This window comes from Lissotriton helveticus, chromosome 9, assembly GCF_964261635.1.
Source record: "Lissotriton helveticus chromosome 9, aLisHel1.1, whole genome shotgun sequence".
Taxonomy (NCBI): domain Eukaryota; kingdom Metazoa; phylum Chordata; class Amphibia; order Caudata; family Salamandridae; genus Lissotriton; species Lissotriton helveticus.
The window spans coordinates 163,416,093-163,443,737 of record NC_136070.1 but is presented as its reverse complement, the minus strand read 5'-3'; positions in this window follow the sequence as shown (position 1 = coordinate 163,443,737).

The window sequence follows — 27,645 nt, the reverse complement described above, 5'->3', positions numbered from 1 at the left end:
GAGGGCTCCCCGCCCCAGCCCAGCACATGAACGGGGAGCATCCTGACCCCAGAACAGGAGCGTGGCCGGCCGGAGGACCGGAGCGGCTGCGCCGGTAAAAATATGAAAAGACCATAAACAGAAGCATTTAAAAATGCAAAAGAAACACTCACGGCACCGCCAAACCATCCAGAAACAAACAGGAACAGAGGCAGGAACCGGGAGCACCAGCGTTCCGACAGCCGTCGGAGCAGATAAAAAACAGGCATGGCGGTGGGTGGGAGGGGCTTATGTCACCTTCGACCTTTGGATTTCTGGCGTTTCGATTGGCTGGGTGGAGGCAGGACTGCCTCACGTGGTAAGGACTGGGACGGGGAGGACCCATGAGGGAGTAATGTACAGTCTGCAGGGCATGCGCAGTGGGATTTGGCTGCCTTCATGGGTTAGGGTCTGGGCCAAACCGACGCCGTGTACAGCTGAAGGCCATGCGCAGCAGCCTGGGCATTGTCTACCCATGGAGGGGGATAGGCAAAAGGCCTTGCTGGTGGCTTGTGTGCAGGAGGGGCTTTTAGGCACAGTTTGCCTGAGGGGGCTGGGAGTTTACTCAACTTTGAATATGATCAAAGAAACACAGAAATTCACTGGAAAGAAGGTTAATGTGACGATATAGCCTGGTATAGTAATAGGATCTTAGCTTAAGTAAAAAAAAAATGAAATTCACTGAACTTAGTTACAGTGACAGTATAGTTGGGTTTTCAAATGAGACAAGAAATAACATTTAAAAAATGAAAAAACACTTAAATGCACTTGTTACGGTTTCCTGAGCTAGCTATAACTTATGCCCCAACATGACTGCGTATGACTTTACATATTACATAATTCATGACATGCTAAATAACATTACTGCTGACGTCTTAAATGCCAGCATTGATTACATCACTCATTCCATCAACCACTCACTTTGACAGTGTGCTGTAGGGGTTTGTGTGTTTAAAGTAAATCAAAAAGCGACAACTGTGCTGGATTTTCAATCACCAATGACTGGGGGCAAAACCTTGGACCACATGCAAAATATGTTTGTTCAAAACTGGGATTAGAAACTACGTTTTCAATATTTTACATCTGACACTTTAGCTAGCAGGTAGCATCTTAAATGTAGCAATTATATGCAGTTGAACTTACATATATTGACTGTTTTTTATGCACGTTACATGTATTTAAAATGTCAGTTTAATGCAGATGAAGTAATTCGCCTAGAATCACACAGTGTTTTTAGGCGCAAAGCCAGAATTAGAGCACCGTTTTCAATATCCCATGGTCAGGAATGTAACTAATGATCAGCAACTTTCCGCATAAACTATATAACTCTATCACTTTTGGAAGAACAAAGCTGATATAAATTTTAAATACAAATATAACAAAGAGAAGCAAAAATTGTCCCTGTCAGTCGTCAGATAATTGTAAAGCATCATTAACAAACGTTTCTCCTACTTTTAATAGCGTGCTATGAAACTGCAAGTCAGGGACGGCTGCTGTGTAGGAGTACTCATCCTCCGTTGGCCAGCAGAGAGCAGTCAAACACATCTGTGCTGCCTCGCCTGCTTACAACAGCATGCACACGGCTCTCCCATTAATACACTGTAACAGATAATGCTCTGCTTCTAAACTGAAGAGGCAGGACTCTTAATAACGCAGCTATTTTTTTGTTTGTTTCGGTTGTTGTTTTCAGTTGCAGCAACATAATTGTTTCCTTCTACCTCATGAAGAGAAATAGACGTGTACCGCTCCGAGCTCATTTTAGTCAGGCAAATAAAGCCAGACCGATTGGGTAGCTTTTAAATAACATCCAACCGTAATTGGCAGAGTACAAACGGGGCACGTTTGCTCATGGAGCGTTGAACATTTAATATTTCTGCTCAACCTAACAGGATCCACTTTTTTGTTGATAATGCAAAAAGCCCTCGTTAGATTTTGAATGTCAGCCTTTCTTGAAATAGCTCTGGGCTACAGTAAACTGCTCACAAAACAGAAAATGGAAATAAACGAAGATGTTTGTATCTTCAATATTTCTGAACCCGCTCTATTTATTTGGTGATACCCACACAGTCACTTAAACTTGCAAATATAAATTTGAGATTGAGGTAAGTTTGTTTTAATAAATGAGCGTTGTTTTGTTTTTAAAACGACTTTTTAATTTCAATAGGGGCAGTGCTTAATTTGTTCAGGTGGGGCACACTATCATCCGTTTTTCATCTTCATATTTTGACCCACAAGAGAGAAACAAGCATTTGCAATACAATCGGTCTCAGCTTTGGGACCTTGTAAGTATTTAGCCATGCAGCACATTAGCCTGGATGCTGAAATATCTACTGTTCTTTCACACATCAGATTTGCGGTTGCTGAATGAAGTCATCTCTTCGGGGCATATCGTATTAATCTTTTTTAGGTCGAGCCTGGCGAACGCAGTGCGAAAGCGCTGTCGCCAGCGAGTTCTATTGCTGCTGACTTGCCTTGCCTCGGAAGTGGGGCAGGAGATGGGCACGCGCAGGACGATTTGCGATTGGAGCTGGTGCACACGCACGTACAACCACGCAGTGTGCACATCTCCTGTCCCCCTTCCGTCCAGGCAAGACAGCTGCATGCAGTAAGTGCAGCAAGAAACACACACACACGCACAAGCCGCCCCAGCCAGTGCACGTGTACCCATCTCCCGCAACGACAGAGAGACACACACACGCCAGATGCCCCCAGCCAGTGCACGCGTACTCGACTCCCTCAACGGGCATAGCGTGCTTTTGCTTTCCCTCCCTCCGGCGTTTCAGCCCACACTCTCTGACTCGGCCCGCTCTCACCTGCTGAACTCCAACACTGTCTGCTTCGCCGAGTTGTAGGCATCCAGGAATTTTGTTGGTTTTGTTTGCTTTGGCGGCCTCCACCCTGGGCCGCACCAGCCGCGCAGCAGTTATTCAGGCGCTGCCACTGGTCATGAGCCGCAGGCCACACAGATGTGCACTCTCACACCGTGCCTACAACGCGCGAGTGCCCTTTCACTTTCCCTTGTTGCTTCTCGGCTCGATCCGAAGCTGTATTCCTCATCTATTTAATTTTCCTCCATGATAGCGTCTGTTGGGGGTTTCGTCACTCCCTCGCACCGTTTCGCATCCAGTGGAATGTAAATGAAGTAAAGTTCCCTGGCGAAAGAGACAGAAGCAGCCGATCTACGAGTTAGGCTTATCGACCAAGCTGCGTACTTTCCCTTGTTTTTGTTAGGTGAGTGAGATTAAGTGATTTGCCCAGATTCACAGCGGACGCTGAGGCTTGAACGCGGTTCCCCAGCAGCAAGATCGGCAGCTCTGGCCCTAAGGTTACATCCTCTCTCCAATTTGAGATGTATCAGTACGGGTACTTCGCAGCACTGCTCCAGACAGTGCTTTTAAGGGGATAGTACTGGCACTTCCTCTATCAAACGGGCACTCTGGGACAAAGAGCACTGCACTTTTATATTTCAATTTTCAAATACTGACCACATTGGTAAATCCGCACCCTGATGTTCGATGCTGTGGGATTTGGTAAATCCAAGAAGCGCCATTGCTCCAGTATTAAATTTTTTCCCGAGGAATGAGGAACAAACTAGGAAATCGGTTTCCGCATGTCATTTTAGGCAGTTGTCCAAGAACACATTCTTTTAGATTTTACCAGGACAAGTGTACCAGGGGAAATCCCGGACGTGCGAGGTAAAATACAATTATTATAACATTTATTTGGGCGGATGTTCCAAGTTACTCACAAAATGGAGTTACAATGATACCTGTTATGAAGGCTGCAGTCCTCTTCAAATTAGGAATCAAAATTCAGCATCTGTATGTCCCTTCTACTAAAATAATACATTAAATGAATAACCGTGTCTCCCAGAAGCTGTTGCTGGAAAAGCTGTGCACCAAACGCTTTCCGTCAGGAAATGTGTTCCATGTTGCTGGCTCACCGCCCTCGTCTCAAGGTCTGTTGTGGTTGCCAGAGTTAAGCCGCTCTCTGCCTGTGAGGGGTTTATCTGGCCTGCTCTGTGGGCGGTGGTTCACCAGGGGCGGGCAAGGACATACCAAGCTCACTACTGGTACCACTCCCCCCTTCTCTGCGGCGGCCACAGCACGCTTGGCACCTGGTAATCACCGCCGGGCCCGGACCAAACTCATCAAGAGGCGGTTTTTAAACCACAGGCTGCCCACAGCTCCCACGATGGACGGATCACAGATGCGACCAGGACAATGCCACTTTGGCAGGAGGGTTGGTGATTCTGTTCCCAAAATCCACCTCGATGTATGCGTATACATCCATAGAGACCTTGCAAATAAAGTGTTTTTATGTAAAGTGGAATTCCATACTACAAGAATAGGTAGTTATATATAATCTAATATAGTGAAACAAAAATAAGCATCAAGTTAGTCTCGGCTCATACTTGATTCTAAGAGCCAAGAGCGAGCCCAGCCATCTAAAGATTTCTCGTGTAAATGATATAGAGAATGCCATTCAAAATATGAACAAACATTTGCAATGCAATAGGTCTCGCAGTTGTGAGAGTTTGGGCTATTGGCATTGTAAATGGCAATGCCTTTTATTTACGTGTTGATTTTTAAAACATAAATAAAAGGCATTGTCATTTACAATGCCAATAGCTTAGTCACTCGCAAATGCGAGAGCTATTGCATTGCACATGCTTGTTGTAGGGGTAGTGGGGACATGCCCTGCAGTGCATTGAAGCCCATATACAAGGACCTTCTCTGTTTTAAAGGTAGCCAGTGAAGTTCCTTCATGGAGTTTTATGCAGGCAATTCTCTTGGTCTGTCTAGAGCCAGTTTTGCGGGTGATTGTTTGTGGGGCAGCAGAGGTAGGAGTTTCCTTAGTCCACGGAGTGGTGTAAAGCACCTGTGACTTAGTTTACGTGACTCTTCATGGATAGTTTGGTGTCAAAGGTGACCCCCAGATTGCAAACTGCTTCTGAGTATTTCAAATATTTAACTGTTGTTAGGCCGATAAGTGGAGAATCAAGGTTTTTATCAATTTGCGAAACTGTAAGTGATCATAACAAAACCGAAGATTAAGCAGGAGTTGTTTCCACAGGAAGGAGACTGGATTTCTCTCTGGGTTTCTGCATCTGCTGCAGAAATATGTACGCCGCCTGCAGGGAATCCTTCTGATATCAAAGAAATTAGTTTCAGTAAGCTGGGTCATAGAATGACACCTGGGGCCATATGCATCAACACATTTTCCCATAGACACAGAATGGGCAAAACCCTTTGATGCATCTGGCCCCTGGCTCTTATGTTGTCAGGGGGCCACTGACAAGGACGTGGCTGCGCAGATATTTATGTACCAGTGAATGAAATATGAATGCACCACGAAATATCGCTCCTCGGACCTATTAGTTATTTTATGCACGCGACTCACCCCAAGAGGAGTATCATGTTGCAGGGGCCATTAACAATTGGCAGCAGTCACTAATAATAATCCGCTAAAACAGTTGGAGTTTCCTGAATATAAAATGATCATAGCAGTGACCTAAGTAAACAGGAAGAGCATCCCAGTAAGTGGGGTCGGGTTAAGAGAAAGATCTTCCCCCAGACCCAGACTTTTTGACCCAAGGAACCACCAACAGCGTTTTATCACGCAATATTGGGGCCTTTCCTGGAGAGTAAAGAGTGCGCTCAGAAGCCCATAACATAGCTTTTGATGCAAGCGACAATCAGGAGAAGGCCTGCTTCTGAACCACTTTCCCTTTATTTACACTGACGACTCAAATAAAAAGTTGATTATCTACCCAGTACTCAATACACCTATCATGTAGAAGCTAAGGGCAAACTGTGAATAAAACTGGTGCTGCCTCACCTCCAAGGGACACAGCAGAAAAAAGAATGCAATGAACATGACGGACTGCCAACACAGTTCATAGCAGTTTCATTGGTAATAGCTGTAACCACTGGAATTTTGCAATTCTGAGGTAGCAGCGTTTTGAGCAGACTTATGGATTTGATCCATTTCTCCTTCTATAATCTGCTACATAATTTGCAGATTTAAAAAGGATCACATGTAGTTCTGTCCAAAGGCAGAATAAGTGCAAAGGTCAACGGGTCACCTTCAAGTTGCTGATTATTCTATTGAGGTGGTAAGCTGGTGCTAATGAGGGACAACACGTGTCGAAGTGAATTATGACACTTTGTTTTCTTTTTCTTGCTGCACAGTTTTGTCCACCATGTTGGCATAATGTGGCCCTCGCTGCAGCATATTTCTAGTGGTGCTGGTAACACCCCAGCCTAGGGTACACCAGGACCTCATGCGCACACACAAACAAGCTGAACAGACACTCAGAGACATGGATGGGTTCAATTGATGAAATGATGCAGTGATTTACCAATGACGGAGGGTAAAGGCTAGTTCTCTAAGCCAACCACACACAAGGGCGGGCTCGTGTCTCAAACAGAGCAGAATACTTTACCAAAAAAAACACTCATGTACAACTTCTGCCAGGGAGTCTGTGACAAGTTCTCTGCTCAGGAAAATGTACAGAGTTAGAAATTATATAATCAGAATCCGGGCCTCACTAGGCTACACCACAGGGACTTTTGGCCAGGTATGGGCCCAACAATATTTGTAAGCACGGATCCCACAAACGCCTATTATAACCCTGTACTCTACTTGAAGGCCCAAGGCCAGGCAGCCAGAGGCGAGCTGCACTCACACAGCCGGAATGGAAACAACAACCAGCCCTGGCAGATTGTTGCTCCACCGGCCACACAAGTGCTTTGAGGGGGAAGGGGTGCTAGTGTGGAGAACTGCTGCCGCCACTAGTGCAAAACTATGCCCCCAGGCCAGAGCAACAGCAGGTTAGCTGGAAGCCAGCATACTACAGGCAGGGATTTAAGTGGGATGAAATAAGTGGGTGTGCCTAAAAGAGGTGTGAGCTATGTAATTAAGGTTGTTTGGCTTAAATATGTAAACTAAAATTGTGTGCTTCCCACAAAGGACCACTCAACCAGTACTTTGGTGCCTTTCTGAGCTTTCTTTTACTGCATCCAGGGACATAACACAGCTGAAACACATCTAAAACCATCCAGGACGGTATGCTTTGCCTATTGTTATTAGCTGTTAAAGAGAAATGAGTAACAACAATGATGTTGTTGTAAATAATTAATATTGAAAATGTTTCAATTCTGAAATTGTGGGGCTGAATTAAATATTGCTATAGTCAACGGAAGGGGTTGTGGCCTTCAGAGTGTTTCAATAACCAATTTTTCCTCCCTTCCCAAAACATTGCTCTGCAGTCTCTGTTAGTCACTTGTGCTCTTTCTCTCACCACATCTTTCTAAAATTCTCCATATTGTTATCTCACACCTCATCTCCTCCATCTTCTGCACACTCTTTTCACTCTCTCCTGCATGAGTTGTCTAGCATCTCATTCACTTCACCACCACATACACATTGCAAGCACTCACCTGTAAGCACTTCATTTTATTTTCATTGCACCTGGTCAACATTGTGACATCTGTATAACCTCCTTCACACGCATAGCACCACAACTACACTTGCCAGACATGACCAGCTTTGCAGAGAGGCCAAGGATTGGATGGTCATGTATTTTGAATATGTTTTTCACCCCCGGACAAGCCCCGAGGAAAATGTCGAACTGCCTCCAGCCGAAACTCCGTAGCTCTCCTGTGAGTCCTGTTATAAACACCTGAAGGCAACTCTGCTCAAAGTATGCATTACAAGCATAATATGTCGCCGGAAAAAAATATACCGTAACAACATCCTGGGAAAATCCAACACTCTGAGGGTACGCATGACTAAGTAAAGCATGCGAAACATAATATATAGGATCAACACGGATTAGCTTGACGTTTTTAAAAAAATTTGTTCAGAAATCGTTCGACGTTTTAGCCTGTAGAGTTAAAAACTGAACACAGGGACGAAAATAGACCCATTTCAATGTCTGCTTTGAATTAATTGAGTTTGAGACACGGGACACTTCAAGCCCTGGCTACAGCCAATGCTGTGGCCTTGTTTTATAATAGGCTGCGTTTGTTTTTTTTTTTGTTTTTTTTTTATTTCAAAAGTTTTTATTGAATTGAATAGAATAAGTTTCGCATATACATTGTATACAGTTGTCTTTCTTGGGCTTCACATGTGTGTTGCTCGGTGGTAGCAAGCAAGAGAGAGAGAAAGAAAGAAGAAAGAGAGAGGGGGGGGGGGGGAACCTATAGAAACCACGTCCACTTTTCCTTCTTGGAGCATGAAATGGGCTCAAAGCTCGAGTTTCACCGGCAGGGTCCGTCTGCTCCCTACTTGTTCAGTCACGTAGCTCTAACATGAGATGAGTGCGCAAGGCTGTGACTCGGCACCATGGGCCGGTCCAGGAGAGGCACCCGCCTCATGCATTGGACTCCAGCATGGATAATCTTTGAGCCGCTGCCCTGGGGGGATGGGAAGCAGCGTTGCCATGGGCATTAATGCTAACATGGATAAAGGGCCCCACACCTGCTGTTGTGAAGTAAAAAGATAAGTAGCGCACCCAACGCTTCCCGTCTAACTCTCACTGGGGCCCAGTGCAGCTGCACCCTCTGCAACTCAGATATCCACGCCCACGCCCCTGGCCCTGCACACTCACATCCCCTAGTGCCTCACAAAACACACAGTTTCCACACAGACCTGCCCGACCGGTCTCAGGTCGGGCTGTGCAAACAACGCACCTCCGAGGCACAGAAAGCAGTGCTGTCAACTCTCGAGCCCAGGGGGCACAGATTGCAGAGGCAGGCAAGCGGAGCCTGCAGAGAGAGAGAGACACGGGAGGAGGGCCTTCCTTACAAGAACCATGGGGTTCCCACCCCTCCCTGAGCACCGACTGAGAACACCCCCCTCCCTTCACAGAGGTTGTATGAGTGCTTCTGCTGAGGGGGCCCCCTAGAGCTAGGGCACCCCCGCACCGCTGGGGATGCAGGGGCCTGTGTTACGCCCCTGTCAGCCAGCCAAAGAGCAGTTAGTTATCCGGTGTGAGGGCATGCAATATCCTGCTGCAGTCTCCCATCAAGGTGGCCTACAAGGACGGCTTTAAATATAACAAGCACTGGCACTAACAGGGCCTTAGGGAGTCCTATTCACTAGCTCCTCCCGGTGCACTCCACTCGGTACCAACAATGTGCACCAACTGGCCCTACTCACCTGACTGTGTTGCGGCATTCAGCAGCACGGAGCTCTCCTCTTTTTTTCCGGAAGCCTGCGAGGCTTCGATCCCCCTCTCTGGCGTCGGAGCATTTGGGGAAGCTCAGTCTTCCTCTGGCTGGTGTGCAGGACTCTCCTCGGTGCACCTTGCGCCTAAGTTTTGCGAGGTGGGCGTGCTAGTGACTCCGCACTATTTTTAAACGAGCATTTGCAATGCAATACAACTCGCATTTACACAAGATGTATTGCATTACAAATGGCAGCTTCCACGTTTAAAAATGCACAACAGGAGTGCTGGGGAAGGGGGGGAGAGAAAAAAATGAGAACTGCGGGAGGGGACAGGGGACACACAGGGCAGCAAATAGTGTTCGAGTAAAGGGGCTGATAGCCTCGGAAGGAGCAAAATGATGACATAGGCATCAGGAGGCGGGACTAAAGCTAAACACCAGTCCCATTGCAGAATTTATGACTAAAGCCAATCAAAAATATGGGCGGAAAGTGGGTGGAGCTTCCCCCACTATAGTGTACACAGCATCTCTCAACGACACAGCGCATGCGCTGCCTAGCTGAGACCTAAAATACAGTAAAGGGAGAAAGACGGAGGGAGAGAAACTAGGAAAACACAGAAAAAGGGGGAAATCAGGGGTGAAAAAGAACATGCCTGACACGTTGATACATTTTTTAAATGGGCCTCCAGACAAGTTTACTACTTACTTGCTTCATGTGATAAAAAAATAAAACATTATATCGATGAAGGTGCTTTGGATCTGATCTCTTAATTCGTTGGTGTGTTGAACTGTCATTCACATTTGATTCTGTTCACCTCAATATGCATCATGGGGCAACAGGTCTGAGCACTTAAGAAATTGGCTGTCCTACAAGGTGAGTATCAACCAGGGCTGGTTTTAGTTCTGGTGGCACCTGGTGCAAAAGCCTTTTTTGGTGCCCCCCCTCATGAGCTTTTTCTGTCCAAATTACCTCACTACCACACTCCAACAGTGCCCCTCACCTCTCTATAGCTACAATCTGACATACATTTAAAGCACAACTCATAGTTCACTCACACTAAGTGTTGTGATCTGCATGCGTTCTTTGCAGCAGACACATTATCCCTCAGCTACTTTATGATGAGTAACAACTACCACTTGACACAATTCCAGTCTCTCCCCAAAAGTAACATTAATCAGCAGTTATCTTGACATTTTTATGCTGCTTGAAAAACTGGGGACACACAAGGATCCATGAGTTAGTTTTAGGTTGAACCATGTGGCAGCACGCATGCACTGTTTGCTCTGCAAGATTGCTGTAGTAGAGTATGGGAGAGAAGCTACACCCACTCTCCTCTCATATTTTTCATTGGCTTATGTCATTGTCTTTTGTAAATGCTGCCTTCAGATTTGTTAAAAGCTTGTTAGTCCCTCCTTCGTACAGCCTTGTCTTCATTTTTTACCCTCCAATGGCTACTGGCCCCTTTAGTTTGATTGTAACGCATGACCTGGTATTTAGTCTGTAAGCACTATTTACTTTATTGAGTTTCTGTTACTGAAGGCCAAACATGTACTGCTTCAGCTAAAACCGCTTGTTGTTTTTTAAGCAGCGAGGCTGCCCCCGTAGCACAGGTGCTTGATTTCAACAACTTTAACCTGGCATTATCTCGTGTCAGTTTTATTCCCCCCTCCAAGTAAAATAGATTTAAAAATGAATCACGAATTAAGTCGTGTGAATTCCAGGTAGCACATAATCCTGTGTTAATGGCCTGAAGCTGACAACACCACATTTGTGTTACATGTCAGCTGTACTAAAGCCATTGGACTCATCGTTTTCAACAGGAACACCACCACCACCACCACCAATACCACCACCATCAATACCACCAATATCACCACCACCAAGACCACCACCACCGCCAATACCACTACCAATATGTTCTGTTATGTTAAATTATTTGTAAAGTACAACATATACCTGAGGGTGTCTTGGCGCTGAAGTAGTTAGCAACAAAAGGGGTGTGAATGTCTGATTGATTGAAAAGCCACGTTTTTAGAAGCTTCCTGAATTGAGATACGGAAAGAGCTGGTCTAAGATTGAGTGGAAGGAGATTTCAGGCTGCCACCCCATATAGATATTTTAAATCTAATGGCATTTACTCTGAAATAGCCTGCTGATCTTAAGTTTCATGAGGGAGTGTACCATGATAGGGCTCTCTTCAGAATAGAGGGTCCTGAATTATGGAGGGCCTTGTACGTCAGGCAGAGAGCCTTCAATTTGATTCTGTTTTTGACTCTCAGCCAATATAGATCCCTGAGAGCAGCGGAAACCGCGTGTGTGCCTAGGCAGGTCAAGAAGGAGTCTTGCCGCAGAATTCTGAAGAATCTGCAACTTATTCAAATATTGAGATTGCAGGCTAATGCAAAGGTTGTTACAATATTCAATCTTGGATAAAATAACTAAATTCCTGACTGAGATGGGCAGAAATATTAGAATTTTTTAAGTATTCGCAAGGTGTTATATGAGGAGGAGCACACTACGTTAATTTGATTTCCCAAGAGTAAGTGGTCATCAATCATGGTGCAAAGACTCTTGGCTTTGGTATGGGAAGGGGGCCCATCTCCCCAGGCCAACACGGGGCAGACCAAAAGTTAGAGTTTTTACTGAGTAGGATCACCTCAGTCTTTCCTGCATTAAGCTGAAGATGGTGTCTTTTCATCCAAACATAATACATTTCATGCAGCACCAGTATAGTTGGCATCATGGGAGGCTGATAACACGATTTGCTTGTCAGCCACATAAGAGGTGAGGGAAAACCCAAAGGATTCGACCAGGGGTGCAAGGCCTGTGACTTATATATTGAAAAGAGTCGGGCTAAGAGAGGATCCTTTTGGAAACCAGCTGTCAAACCTGACTACGTCGTCCCTTACCTTGTCTTGATTGCGTAGCCCTCAGGGATGACGTAGATGATTTTCGCAGAGACGCAATGGACCAACTTCCCAAAAAACTAACTATACTCTTACTGAAATTACTTCACAGCAAAAATAAAACTAGCAATATGGGAGGAGGGCCGGTACTGGACGTGGAGTGTGTTGATTGGTAGGATGATTCTTGCTGTCGACCTGCGAGGCAACAAGTATCCAAGTTGTAAATATAATTCCCCTTGATTCTAAACTTCCTATACTTTCTTAGGCTAAATCCTGACCTATTTTCTCATTAGAGCGTCTTGTCACAAAGCCTACCTGCGAGCAGTCTTGTCTTGCCAACGTCCAGTATGTCTTGTTTTGGTATTCTAGTCATCAGATGCTCTCTCTGGTGAGTAGTCCTTGAAGCTTTTGATGTGGTAGTTCTATAAAAAACAAATAAGTTGTATTAAATACTTTCCCTTCTCTTCCCTCTTTCTCTAACATGAATTTCCTATCATGAACTTACTGTATTATTTTCTCGAATTTTCCGAAATAAGGGGTTCTGTTTATTCTTGTGTCTTGGCCTGCTTTTTCTTTAACAAAATAAAAGTACACAGGGAGAAATACAGTATGCGCAATACCTTACTTTCTTAAAGGCCCTTGTTACAATATTCCCTTTCTGCCAACTTCTTTGTGCACAAAAATCCCTTCATTACAATATCATCTTGTAATGGCTAACTCAAAAAAATGTCTCTGAATTCTCCTTTCCTGATTTGCCAAAGGGGAAATAGTTCCAAAACAAAGTTCAAGTCTTTCTTGCGTTGGGCGCCTAAAATACAAAGTGCACTTAAGTTAGTATCTTCTTTTCCCTTCAGGATGCTGGACCGAGGAAACTCCGCCGAGATGTCTTCCTGCTGCTTGGAATCTGCAGAGATGTCTTCCAGCTCCCCAGAATCTTCAAGAAGGTAAGTTCTTCGAATAGACTTCAGACGCGAACCTTCCTTGTATGAAGATGGAAGGCAAAGAGTCTTCTAGAACATTGGGTGCGGTTTAAATAGGTGACCGCACCCAAACTGAACGTGCAATCTTTTACGCTTGCCGACGCTAAGCTGAAAGAAGCGCGGCTAGCGTGATGAAAGTTCTATGCGTCTAGGCATTGCTGCAGTTAGAAAGAAATCAATACCCATGCATTTTGGAAACAGATTAAACCTGGCATTTTAAAACACGAAAACAGCTCACAAAGTACAGCGCATGCCGAGTCAATGTTGAAAACAGTTTACAGTTGCTAAAGTCCTAACATCATTATAAAACACTAAACACACACACTGATATCAGGACGTGTGGGTGCACGGGAAAGGGGTGGGTTTCTTCAGACTATAAAGCCACAAGATTGGCGGGGCCAGTGGGGTTGAATAAGGCAGAGGTGACTAGATGTTGGATTCATGACACCAGCAGGGCAACCGAAATGAGCTTGATTAGAAGGCATAAAAGTTGATTGTGTTTTCCGTGTTTGACAGGAAGGATGATAGTAATTTCAAGGCATGTTTTTTTTATACATTTTGCTTCCAGACAGTGTATTAGGGTGGAGTGATCCACCGTGTCAAACACTGCAGATAAATCCAGAGGGATAAGGCCTGCTGATCCCCTATTGTCTAAGATAAATTTTAGTTCATTGGTGGCCTTGATCAGAGCAGATTCTGTACTGTGCTTGCATCTGAATTCGAATTGAGTAGAGTCCAAGCAGTTGGAATCCTTGATGAACTGATTTAATTGTGTTCATTGCTTTCTCTACAATTTTTGCTTGGAAAGGGAGCCTGGAAATAGGTCAGTAATTGGCCGGGTCCTAAAGATCCAAATTGGCTTTTTTCAACAGAGACAGGATGGAGGCTCACTTATATTGAGAAGTAAAGATACCAGTTTCAAACATATTATTAAATATGTCTGAGAGGTAGATAGCAATAATGGCAGGGACTAGCTTTATAATTAAGGGTGGACAATGGTCGTCTGGAGATCCTGACTTGGTTATTGATGCCGTGTAAACAGGGGAAAAATACTCAAAGCTTTTAGTAGACAAATCCTTATCGGAAACGGAGTTCACCTTATCTTGACCGGTGAGTAGGGAAGAATTACCACAGTGAACAAATGAGTAAAAAATGGAGGCAATTTTACCCCTGAGGTGTGAAGCAATACCGTCGCAATAGGACTGGCTGACCCAATCTCTTTTTTGTTCCGGTTATTTGGGTAATTTATTAATAACTTGATAGAGTTCTCAGGCTGAGTTTTTGGAGGATTCAATTTGCGAGAAGTAGGCTGCCTTATCTGTAACCAATAGAGCTTTGTATTTAGTTAATGAACATTTATAAATTTCTCTCTCGTATACGTCATATTGGGCTCTCCCTTTTCTCTCTTGGTGTCTACAACCTTGTTTTTTCCATTCTGAGAGCCTCTGAAAACCAAAGGGCGGGCGGACGGGTTCTACTTGGGCCACCTGTTTTTGTTGGTGCAAGTTGAGAAAAGGCAGAGTTAAGCCAGGTAGAGTAAGTCTCGGTTGCAAGTTCGGGATTGCCTTACACCATGGGGCTCGAAATAACAATTTGGTCAACTTTTGCCCAAGATCTGTGCTGGGGCTATAGGGTTAGCAGGACTGTTGATCTTAAAGAAGATGGCAGAGTGATCAGACCAAACCAAAGAAAGTACTTCAAGACTAAAGATATCTTTGTTGTTTGAAAACAACACATCCTGAGTATGACCTTCACAATGAGTGGGATCAGAACTAAGAAGTTTAAGATCACAGGCATCCATGACGTAAATCAATCAAACTGTATCCTTATCTCCTGTTTGCTCTAAACAAAATTTAAAATCCCCGAGAATTCTAAAGTTGGAATTACAAATATCTTCCTCGAGTAAGGAACTATTGGAGTTTTGGAAGCTGGTTTAAGAGCCTGGTGGACAGTAAATTAAAAGCCTCGAAAAGTGTAATTATTTGTGAGCCCCAGTTTGAAGGACAGCACTTCACAGTCATCCGACTGTATAGTAGTAAAATTTGTTCTGAATTTATCGCGATAAATGACCCCCAACCCCCTCCTCTTTTCAATGGACGATCTTGCCTATGTTGCAGATAACCAGAAGGTGTGGCTGCAAGCAGTTCGGGCTAGGAGCTATTGGGGGCCCATGTTTCTGTGATGAATACAAAAATCAGGATTATATGAATCAATCAAATCTGCCACTTCAAAAGCATGTTTTACTAGAGAGTGAGCATTTATTAAAGTGCACAGAATACCCCTACTGTCCTTTACGTCAGATGATATCTGGCTAGAGCCAAGTGATCTAGTAGGAGCACATCTTTCATATAGCTAAAAGGCAAAGGATCCCTTGATCCGGAGTTAAACTGTTAAAACAGTGACAGTTAACCCTCTGCATGTTTAATGCATAAAGTTCCATGCTTGTGAAAGAAATATTTGATTTAGTTTGTAAGTCAAAACTGACAGGTGGTCTGGCGCAGATGGGCGCAGATGGGCTTGCCTTTGGCATGCTCGCAGAACGCCAGCTGCGTGTGTCCGAGGTATGTCGGCCCAAACATGCCAACTAAATAATGTGGCAGTGTCAGCTGATCACCCATGATGGAAGTGTGGGGAGCATGGATGGAAGAGTCACGTCCCTCCACCCAAACGGCAGGAAATGCCGCTGCGGACTGTGGACGGATGAGCAAGAATTACCAAGCGCTAAGAAAGTGTAAGTGAAAGCAAGTTGGCTTTGAAGCAGTTAAAACTTCAAAACAATCAGCAGAGTAATGTAAAGGTTTTAAAAAATACAATAGCAACAATTAGACCCTAGGTGCGCTACTTACTACATTCTGCGCGTCTGCTCACACATGCCAACTAAATAATGTGGCTGTGGCAGTTGATCACCCCTTGCTGGAAGTGTGGGTAGCCAGGGGAGAGGAGTCACATCCCTCCGCACAAACGGCAGGAAATGCCACGGCAGACCGGGGACTCACGAGCAAGAATTACCAAGCGCTAAGAAAGTGCAAGTAAGTTGGCCTTGAAGCAGTTAAATCTTTAAAATAATCACCAGAATAATATGAAGGGTTTAAAAAATACAATAGCAACGATTAGCCCCTAGATGCACTACTTACTAAGTTCTGCGTGTCCGCTAACACATGCCAACTAAATAATGTGGCTGTGCGAGCTGATCACCCATTGCTGGAAGTGGCGGGAGCCGGGGGGAGGAGTCACGTCCCTCCGCACAAACGGCAGGAAATGCTGCTGCAGACCAGGGACTGACGAGCAAGAATTACCAAGCGCTAAGAAAGTGCAAGTAAGTTGGCCTTGAAGCAGTTAAATCTTTAAAACAATCACCAGAATAATATGAAGGTTTTAAAAAGTACAATAGCACCACCACCACCAGTACCACCAATAGCACCACCAATATCACCACCACCAATAACATCACCACCAATACCAATACCACCAGCATCACCAATACCACCAAAAGCACCAATACCACCACCATCAAAACCACCAATACCACCACCAATACCACTTCCACCACCACCACCAATACCACCACCACCAATGCCACCACCACCAATACCACCACCAACATCACCACCAATACCGCCACCACCAATAACACCACCTTCTTCATCACCACCACCTCCACCACCACCAATGCCACCACCACCAATACCAACACCACCAATACTACCATCAACACGACTAGCACCACCAAAACCACCACCACCACCAATCCTACCATCAATACCACCACCACCACCAATACCCCTAACAATACCACCACCAATACCACCACCACCAATACAACAACCATCAATACCACCAATGCCACCACCACAACCAATACCACCACCACCAATACAAATACCACTATCACTAATACCACCACCACCACCAATAACACCAATACCACCACAAATACTACAACCAATACCACCAGTAATACCACCACCAGTACCACCACCACCAATACCACCACCAAACTGACCAGCACCAATACTATCACCACCAACCGCCACCAATACCACCACCACCAATATCACCACCACCAATATCACAACCAATACCTGAACCACCAATTAATACCACCACCACCTCCACCTCCACCACCACCAATACCACCACCAAGACCACCCTCACCAATACCACCACCAATGCCACCACCACCAATACCACCACCAATACCAACTCCTCCAGTCCCACCACCACCAACACCACCACCACCAATACCATCAATACCCCCACCACCAATACCACCACCACCAATACCACCACCAATACCAACCCACCAATACACCACCACCAATACCACTGCCACCACCAATACCACCACCACCAATACCACCGCATTCACCAATACCACCACTTATACCCCCACCACCATTACCACCACCACCATAATCCTAACTTCAGACAAAATCGTAATTTAAGACAAAATCGTAATTTAAGACAAAATCCTAATTTAAGACAAAATACTAACTTTGCTACTACTAAATGCCTTCTATGAATACCATAAGTAGTACATTTAGGATTTTGTTTCAGATTAGTTCTGTGAATTGGCCCCCATGTGGGCAGTTTAGAAAAAAAATGGTAAATCACCATATGCATCAACGTATGACTTGTAGATATTTTCTTTTCAAAGAAGCCCTTAACATACACCAGGGATATCTATGATTGTCTTAGTTTTCCTGGTGCATGCCTGAATTTATATACAGTTGTGTAGAATGTCTGCATTACAAAAAAGAGTAGTTTGTGGTAACAGTAAATGTGTAGTTTTACATGTATATGAATAACCACTACAGCTAAATGTGGGGTTCCTCCTTTTGTTTCTAACTCCATCTACTGGTATTTCGAACTTGGGTCCAGTCAGACTGTTAGACAGTCCAAATACATGTTCTGTGATACCTGAACATAGTGAATGATTGGCTAACCCCAGTTAGTTTATAAGTTCTCCGTAGACTGTGTTATCAGTATCATTAGAGGCATATTATTTCTAAATTATAGTAGGACACAAATATTAAATCAAAAATATAGATATGTCAAAAATTCAGTTGGAATGAATATAGAAGTTAGGAAAAAAAAGTTTTTGTTTTGTATATTGTGTACACCTGCATTTAAAATACATTTATGCATAATATCTCTTTTGAAATAATTATCTGTGTCATTAGTTGTTCTGTTAAAGGTTTCCATTTATTTTAATTTTAAGTATGTTTAATACATTTTTTAGAATTTTTTTATTAGAAAATATATTTTATGTTTTGTTTTTATTTTCTGTCAATTGATTGGGTGGATTGTTTGGCTCGTAGGGAATTTGAGTGGGTAGCTTTATGAATATTTTTATTAATTATAACATTTTAATAAGTTGCAATTGCTTAGATAGTTATTTTTGTAAATATGTCAGTACTTAATAGATCATTTTAACAATATAATTTTCTCTTCATGTAATAATTAGTTAATTAGGTGATTGAGTTAAATATTTCATTTGTTGATTAATAATATTGATATTAAATAATTATATTATGTATAAGTTTTGATGTTGAATAACCAATATTGTACTTTTAAATCATGTGTTTTTATTTATTTTCTGTTATTAATTAAATTTGTTATGTGGTTGTTGGAATTGTAGGACAATAGGGTGGGAAGTATTATAAATCTATATTTTACAATTTGAAATGTTATAATTTCTTAATATAATTATTATGTATAATTTCATATTTTAAGTTTATGTTTTTAGTCTTTGATAATTGATGTGAATTGCATAAAGAAAATTGTTTCACATTTTCGTATGGAATTAAGTTTTATGTTTCATTATTTTATATATTATTTGTGGATTATTTTGTATTAATGTAAGATAAGGAACTTCAAATCTAAGCTTCCAAAACTCAGGAGTGGGAATAGTAGTTCTCGTTGCTCCTAAGTCTAATACCCTAATACACACATATATCGAAGAAAATATTTTGAAATGTTAAATACCTATTTTTGACACTAGATATGTCACAAATACACAAGGAAATTGGAATTATGCAGCAAAGGTGCAGGCAAGAAAAGGCAAATATATATCATAATGCAAAACCTTCTTGAACAGTATTTTGTCCTTTTAGAATGCATAATTTTTTGTTTGGGCAAATGCTTCACCTTATTAGTGCAATTTTAACATCTTAGCAAAGCAATCTGCAATGAAATGGTGATAAATATATGGTTGAAAATGGTCTGCCACTGTGCAGAACTACATTTGGTGTTTTTGTAATACCTAGTGATCCATTTGAGGTAAAACTAAAATGTATTTAAATCTCCAAATTATGGAGCAATAGGTAGATTAGGTGGCAAATGTGGTAAATCGATAATTATGTGGAATTGCTTAATTACCCCTCTTGCCTTCTCACACAGCAAAGGGGGTTTGGCCTTAGACTCATTCAGGGCTAACTTTCCAGCGGAGTTAGCTCATAAAAATAGAGGAGCCCATGGTTGAGATTTCAGAGCTCTGCACAGTGAAATACAGGTCTTGCCATTTCCAAAGTAAATGAGGTTTTGTAAAATAGAGCTGATTGGATTGTGAAAATACCTTGGGATAGTATTAGGAGTTACCAACAATGACAGGCTTTTACCACATAAGAAAAGCTTATCCCAGCAGCTCCATGGAACAAAATTGGTCTTGTATGAGGAAAGGAAAACGAGGAGAAGTTGGTTATTTGCTGTCCTGGTGCTATTGTGCCTTGGCAGTGTGACTTGGTAAGAACTGATATTTAGATACTGCTTTCCTGTGTAATCTAGATTTGTAAATTCTTTCAGTTGGTATACTAGCAGGACTCCATTTGTCCAAGTGCCAACAAGGACAAGAGAGTGGATTCTTAAGGGAAGAATTAGCTGATGAGATTTGACTGGACTTTGATGGAGGACTTTCTAGAGTGAGTGGTTGAGCTTGCCTCCCACTGCCATTTGGACTTGGGTTCTGAAAGCATTCTGACACAATCTGTGAGATTTTGGAATGGCTAGGATATGGATATCCAGTACCTCGATATAGTTTGAACGCAGTCATTTTAAGAACTCTTGAGCCCTGTAAAAAGGCATCACATGTTCTGGAAATGAATGCTTGCTCAGCTGCCAAGATTTGCTACTTTGTCCTACTCAAAACTTTTTTGGGCAAGGTACACACCTAATAAGAGACTGCTAAAATCAGGTGTCCAATCTTGTGCAGGCCCTCTCAACTCTGGGACCCTCCCTTGCTCCACTGGACAAATTCAAGCTTCAAGTTATGCAAAATGGCTCACCCATTACAAAAAGACATCTGCACCATTCTGCCTAACTTGCAGTTCTTCTACGCTATGTGGAGGTGGGGAACCACCCGGGTTTTAACCGTTCATCTACCATAGGATCATTGGCTCATAGTGGTTGTCACACACCCTATTTAGAGTGGGGTGGTGGCCAGGCGTAATTTTCCCTATCCTGGAACACCATGCAAGACAATGTGGTCCAAAGGAATTAAATCATACATTTGCCTCCACAAACAGGGAGGCAATTGTTATTTTGTTCTGCAAGAATATATATCCCCAATTTGAGAATTTGCTTTTGCAGAACAATGAGCCCAGTGTATTACAATTAGTGATGAATCACAATTACTGATGTGTCAATTACAATAAACAAAGAATGCAAAATAACATTCAGTGATTTATTATGATTCACAATTCCATTCTACTGACTCCCAAATAATATTCTGCTTTAATTCGCAAAGTCAATCTAATGTATTTACTAAACTTCTATTATTAAATAGCAAACATCACACTATGGGGCACATGCATCAATGGAAATTGCATTCGCAAATGGTGCGAATCGCAAAATTCGGCCTCTTGCGAATGCAATTCCAATTTTTGGGATGCATTAACATTTTTGTAATTTTCGCAATTTAAGAAATCGCAAAATTCGCAAATAAGGGGAGCAAATTACTATGAAGTTGACCTTCAGGGTAATTTGCGAAAACTTGGAAAAATGCACTAAAGTGCATTTTTCAAAGTTCCATTTTACAAACACATGCTCTTGGGGCATGTGTGTGTGCAACAGGGTGTCCTTTGGACACCCCTGCACCCTTGAAATTGCATTCTTAATTTGCGGATTTCTAATGGTGAATTGCAAATTAAGATGTATGGGGAGGTATTCCTTAACTGTGATTCTCAATTAGAGAATCGCAGTTAAGGAATTTTAAGAAATCGCTATTTTTTTGGCGATTTCTTGATGCATTGCAGTTTGCAATTCCTTAATTGCGATTTCTTATTTTTCACAATTAAGGAATCGCAAAATGCAATATTGATGCGATTCATGACCTCACAATCAGGAAGTGTGCGTTCTTTTACATTTATAGAGCTGGGGGAAGGAGTTAACATTCTGACACCTTTTTGCTACATAGGAAATTGCATTTTAGAGGAGGAATATGTTGCTCATATTCTACAGCTTTTTAGGTGTGTCACTATCTGTTTCTAAGTCCACAAAAAGAGGAATAATGGTGAGAGATCAGGAAATAATTTTAGCTGTTGTCATGACAACCGATTGCCACCTCCCGGGCGTCCAATCGTGTCAGGTATTGGGTCTCTCCTCGAGCCCCTGTCACAGTTCTGTGACTATTTCCTGAAACCCCTAGTACAATCAACTCCCACTTACCTCAAAGACACCAAGAGCCTCTTACGAATACTATCGGAAGTGACGTTCATAGAGAACTCGGTCACCCTAGTGACTTTAGATGCAGAAAGCCTCTACACGAGCATCCCACAGGACGATACCATCAGAGTCCTGGAAAAGTCTTTGGATTCCATCGAATGGGATTATCAGACACCCAAGTCTTTTATCCTGGAGGGTGCCACCATAGCCCTAAAAGAGAATTTCTTCTCTTTCAAAGACAAGTTATTTCTCCAATGCTCAGGTACCTCTATGGGCAGTATTTTTGCCCCTAGTGTGGCCGGGCTATATGTTGCTGATTTCGAGGCCAAATACATCCTACCACCTACCGCAGTTTTCTCATCGTCGATGCTCTTATGGAAGCGCTACATAGACGATATCGTGCTTCTCTGGACAGGGAATGACAGTGATCTGGATACTTTTCTGACATGGATAAACACCTTAGACCACAACCTGAGGTTTACAAATACCAAAAGCAGAACAGACATTGTCTTCCTCGACGTTGTAATCTCAGTGAATGGAACTGGAATAACAACCAAAACCCACCATAAGCCTACAGCAAAAAACAACCTCTTGGAGTTTAGTAGTTTCCACCCTCGTCCTTTAAAAGAGAATCTTCCTTATGGTCAATATCTCAGACTTAGGAGAAATTGCAGCACTCTCTCTGACTTTAAAGAACAGTCCTTAAATCTCACAGAAAAACTGAAAGATAGAGGCTATCCAGCACCTATCCTGAACAAAGGATTTAAGAGAGCAAGGAATCAACCAAGAGAAGCGCTTTTGGAAGAAAAGATCAATGACTCTGACACAATACCCCTCACGTGTGTAACTACATACAATAGTCTCTCAAATCTGATGAAAAAGACGATCAATAGACACTGGAGTATTTTGACATCAAGTAAAGAGAATTGGGAGAAACCCCTCTTCTCATTCAAAAAAGGTCGGAGTCTGAAAGATGCCTTGGTGCACACTCGCCCAAAAGAGAAGCTACCCGCTGTGATACCTACAGTAACTGCGGCATGGGGCATGCCGAAAGTCTTTGGACACTACCCCTGCTCTGATTGCAGCGTTTGTCACCTAACAGAAGCAACTAAAATATTGTCGCTAGAAGCAGGAAAGGTATGGACACAGAGAGAACATACTAATTGCAATACAACCAATGTTGTCTACCTGATTATCTGCCCTTGCCAACTCCGCTATGTCGGGATGACCACACGCAAGGTCAAACAGCGTATATGCGAACACCGTAGCAATATAAGATGTAAAAAGGTAACAACAAAGCTAAGTCGTCACTACCTGGAGAATAACCACACACCAAATGACATGAGGTGGACTGTAATTGAGATGGTGAGGGGAACCACAAACATAGCTAAGAGACTCTTTGAGAAAGAGCAACGCTGGGTGTATCGCTTGGGTACCAATAATAACGGCCTGAACGACGATATCCCGTGGAACTCTGTGCTATCCTGAATACAATCTGTGGTGAATCACACCTTTAGAAATAACTATCCCATTTCCCCTTTTTATTGATTTTCCCTTAAACCTAATGTGAATCCCCACATAGGTTTTCTCATAGTGCTCTCCCTAAATTTACACCCTGGAGATTTGTTTCCCTTTCTTTGTTGCCCCAGGATTTAAAAGCGATTTAGCAATCTATCCTGTGAAAACAGTTGATACTACTCAATATTGCCACTTTTTAACCAACCAGACACACTCTGTATTGCCCTCATGAACTGCACAGGCAATTTGGCAATTCATTCTCTGAAATTGTCCTTTATTATTCAACAGCGCTATCATTTATCGAACCAGATAGATTTACTGATTAATGTGACATATATTAAGTACTAACGAATCGGTAACAATTCTGACGCTAACCCGATTGGCTCTTAATTCCAAGCCTCTCTCTTGACTCCGGCCGCGCCCCTCCCGAGTGGGCGGGCGCGTTCCAAACCTCGTTTTGGTTGGACGCGCCCACCCGGAAGGGCACGACACGGAACACTGGCGCCTTTAACATAGAGCTACCGGCCCCACTCCCTATCGTCGGGGTCCGGTATCGAGGCAACTCCTAGGTGGTACAGTGGGTTGTGAGCGCTGAGGGCGTAAGTGGACTACTTCTACAGGAACGCTGGTACCCTACAAAAATGAGCTAAGTGGTAATCCGTTCGCACGGAGGTTTCAGTCTAACTTTCCTTTTTTTACAGGATGTGCCAGGCACGCTCCTACCCCCCTCCCGAGACCCATGGTGCAAGTAGCGCCCTGTTTTAAAGTGAGATATTTTCGAATTACCATCATAAGGGGTCACAGACCTTGCGGTCCATTGATCCCTTCATAAGGAGTACACAGATCGTGTTTTTAACCCCCATTTATCGTCGTATTTTAAAGACACCTCTAGCACTGCACTTCCCAGAGTTAACGCTATCATCCACACAGGGTTATTTGGATGGTGTTAAAACTTAGGGGTCGATTAGGATCGCGGACGGACTTGAGTCCGTCCGCGACCCCTGAGGAGGAGGGAACGTCCGCATGGGCTGCGGCGTTCCCTCCGATCAAATTAGGATGTGACCGCCAGTGTGGCGGTCACATCCTCCATCTCTAACATTGCGGCGGGTGCAGCTTCAAGCTGCATCCGCCGCAATGTAAAAAATCCATGCACAGCATTTGCGTGCACAAAGCGGCAGGCACCGCGCGGTGCCTGCTGCATTGTGCACGCAAATGCAGGGGGGTACCATAGGTACCCCCCATGTGCACCCCCCACCCCACCTTCACCCAGGGGGCCCGCAACGGGCCCCCGAAGTGAAGGTCCATATGCTTTTCCACGGCGGTAAAGTCGCCGCGGAAAAGCATATATTTTCAGACATCCTAATATGCCTGGCGGTGTCTGATAGACACCGCCAGACATGTTAGTGCTTTTCCGCCGCGGTCGCCTTCCGACCGCGGCGGAAAAGCGGCGGACAGATTATCAGACCCACCAGCCATCCTAATTTGGCGGTGGGTCTTTGGAGTCTCCGCCGCGGTTTTTCCGCATCCTCCAGGCCGGCGGACACTTCCGCCGGCCCGGAGGATGCGGAAAAACCGCCATCCTAATCGACCCCTAAGTGTCTACTTTGGGAACACCTCGTATACCACATGTTATGGAGCACCATGATCAAACAGCAAGGCTGATACTGATTATATGTATGTTTGTCTATGTCTGTTTGTGTTTTTCACTTTACAGGTGCTGTTTTACTCTACAATTTGGAGTTTTTTGGATTGAGCAACCCGCTCTCCTTTTTTCAGCACTTTTTCACCCCTTTTTTTAGATTTTCACTTTCACGTCCCCAGGTTAGGGTGGACGATTAGAGAGTCCATACCGCCGGGGTTTAGGCCTGATGAATGCCTTGGTAAATTGAAACCACCCATATGGCAGAAACATGTTGACTGATGTAATGTATTTATGAGTTTAACCAATCCTAATACCTTGGCAGCTAAATTCATACACATAATACATTTTCTCTGTGCCTTAGGGATCACTAATTAAAATTTATTTTTCTGATACCTTTTCAGGCACTTTTAATTTTAATTTTACCTCACAGCACGCCCTTCTCACAAAACCAGCTCTGGCGTCGCAGCACACCAAAGAGGCACTCGGCCTCTTTGGTGGGGCCCGATGATGAAGCATGACACTGACTAGGTCGGTGTGTGAGGGCTTTCTTTCCCACCCAAAGTGGGTGTGTGATCCTCATTTGACTCCGCTTTTTGGTTTTTGAAACTGATCTGACCTCTCTGTTTTTGTTTATTTGTTTATGACATCAAAGAGCACAGCAGAAAGAAGGAAGAGGTGGTATGGCCTTTACTAAGACACCACATAAAAATGTTAGTGGATGATAACTATTAAGTCCATGTATTTAAATCTAAATAAAAGCCAATCAGTGTTGTAAAATCTATTGAATTTAAAAGATGTGTAACATGTACATACAATTTGTAAAGTCCGTGATAATTTGCATCATGTAATTCATTCATAATTTAGTAACAACGTATGTTTTTTGTAAAAACGTTATTATGGATTAATACAAAATTATTAAAATGATAACATAACACTGAAATATTCATTGTACCCATAAATGTACATATTGAAGATACAGAACAGCACTTTGGGAGAAGAGGAGCAAGAGAGCCTAAGAGAATCAACAGGAAGCAACACAAGAGCCTCAATCAGCATTGCAACCACAGAGTCACCTGCTAAATGGTACTATGGAACTTCACAACAAACACAACCACAACCTATATTAAGAAGTTTTGATAATGCGACAGGAGTACCTACTGCTAGGGAGCTTTATGCTCCTGTAAGATCGCTGTTATTAATAAAGAATCCTCAAGCAAATATTTGGGGGCAAAATTGTTGTTTTATGGAGATATGTTCGGAGGATTTTCAATTCTGTATTACAATGGTTAGAGGCCCTATTAAAAAGTGACAGCACATTTTCTGTTTCAGTACATGATGAACGCGTTAGTCAAAGAAACCATAATTGTTCTACTCCTGAAAAAATAGAACAGCATATGACGGCTTTAAGATACGGTATCCTTTCTAAAACGTTTACTTATATACAGACCGAAATGCCTCAATATAGTTCCAATGTTTCTAAAGGTGTTTTACAAGTAACACCATCACTTAAACCATGCAAGCAAGGCAGGTATGTACTCAGAGCAAGCACAATTCCACAAGAAAGTGAAGAGACATCAACCCTTAGCAATGTACCAGTGCAAATATTCCAGCCAGTATATTATGCAAATTCTTTAGCTACTTAAAGATGTGTAAGCTAACATTATAATAGAGATGGCAATCGTCATTGTTTGATCTGTGAAGAAACAGAATATAAATTGTATGTTAATATACCAAGTGTGTTCTTTTAATAACAAAAAAAAATACCTTAAAAGTAGTTGTTAATATATTCTACCTATGTAATGTTCATTCAGCTGCCCTTGCTTCATCATGTTCAGGGGTGGGTCGAAGTTATTGTAATCATCAAGAGTTAGACTTTTTCTGGTGGCCATAATATGTAGGATTGCGCAACATGAAATAAAGTTACAACATGCCTCAGGGGAATATTGCAAGGCACCATCACTCTTATGGTGGCCCGATTACAATGCGGTTAGGAGGGCCTCCGAACGGCATTTGCTCCTTCTAAGTCAGATCGGGAACATGTCATCCCGACTGAGGGCCCAATTACAATGTGGTTAGGAACACATGCTCCCATTGAAGTCAATGGGAGTCCAACCAAATCGTATCTGGAAGCATGTGGATGCATCGTACTCTCCTGATCTGAGAGGGTCGGAACCCATTTCCAAGCCGCTTAGGTCGGGAAGTTTTCCAAACCTCCTCAGAATCGGGCCCTTAATGTAGTCATAAGTCCCTATTGCATGGTTCTGCATCTACCTAGGGCCTGTAAATGAAATGTTACTATTGGGCTGCAGCACTCATTGTACCTCCCACTAAAGTAGCACTGTAAAACATGTCCCAGGTCTGCCACTAAAGCCTCTCGTGCAGCTTTTGAATTGCCATTTCGACCTGGCAAAATAAACCTTTGGCAGACCGAAACCTTCCTTTTTCACTAAGTCATCCTTTAGGTAAGCTCTAAAGCCTCATATGATAGGGTGCCTGATATTTAAAATCTAGGACATATGAACTTGAGTTTTACATGCCCTGCCAGTGAAATCTCCCTAAGTCGTTTTTCAGTGTGGCACGGCTATATATCCCTTGGACTACCTCCAGATTACCTTATTACGCTTAATACATGACACATTAGGTTTGGGAACGGATAGAGAAATATTTCTTCCACTAAGTTGAGTTCTAAAATCCTGGTTATTAATAATGTTGAATTTGAGGTACCTGTACTGAAAATGCCACT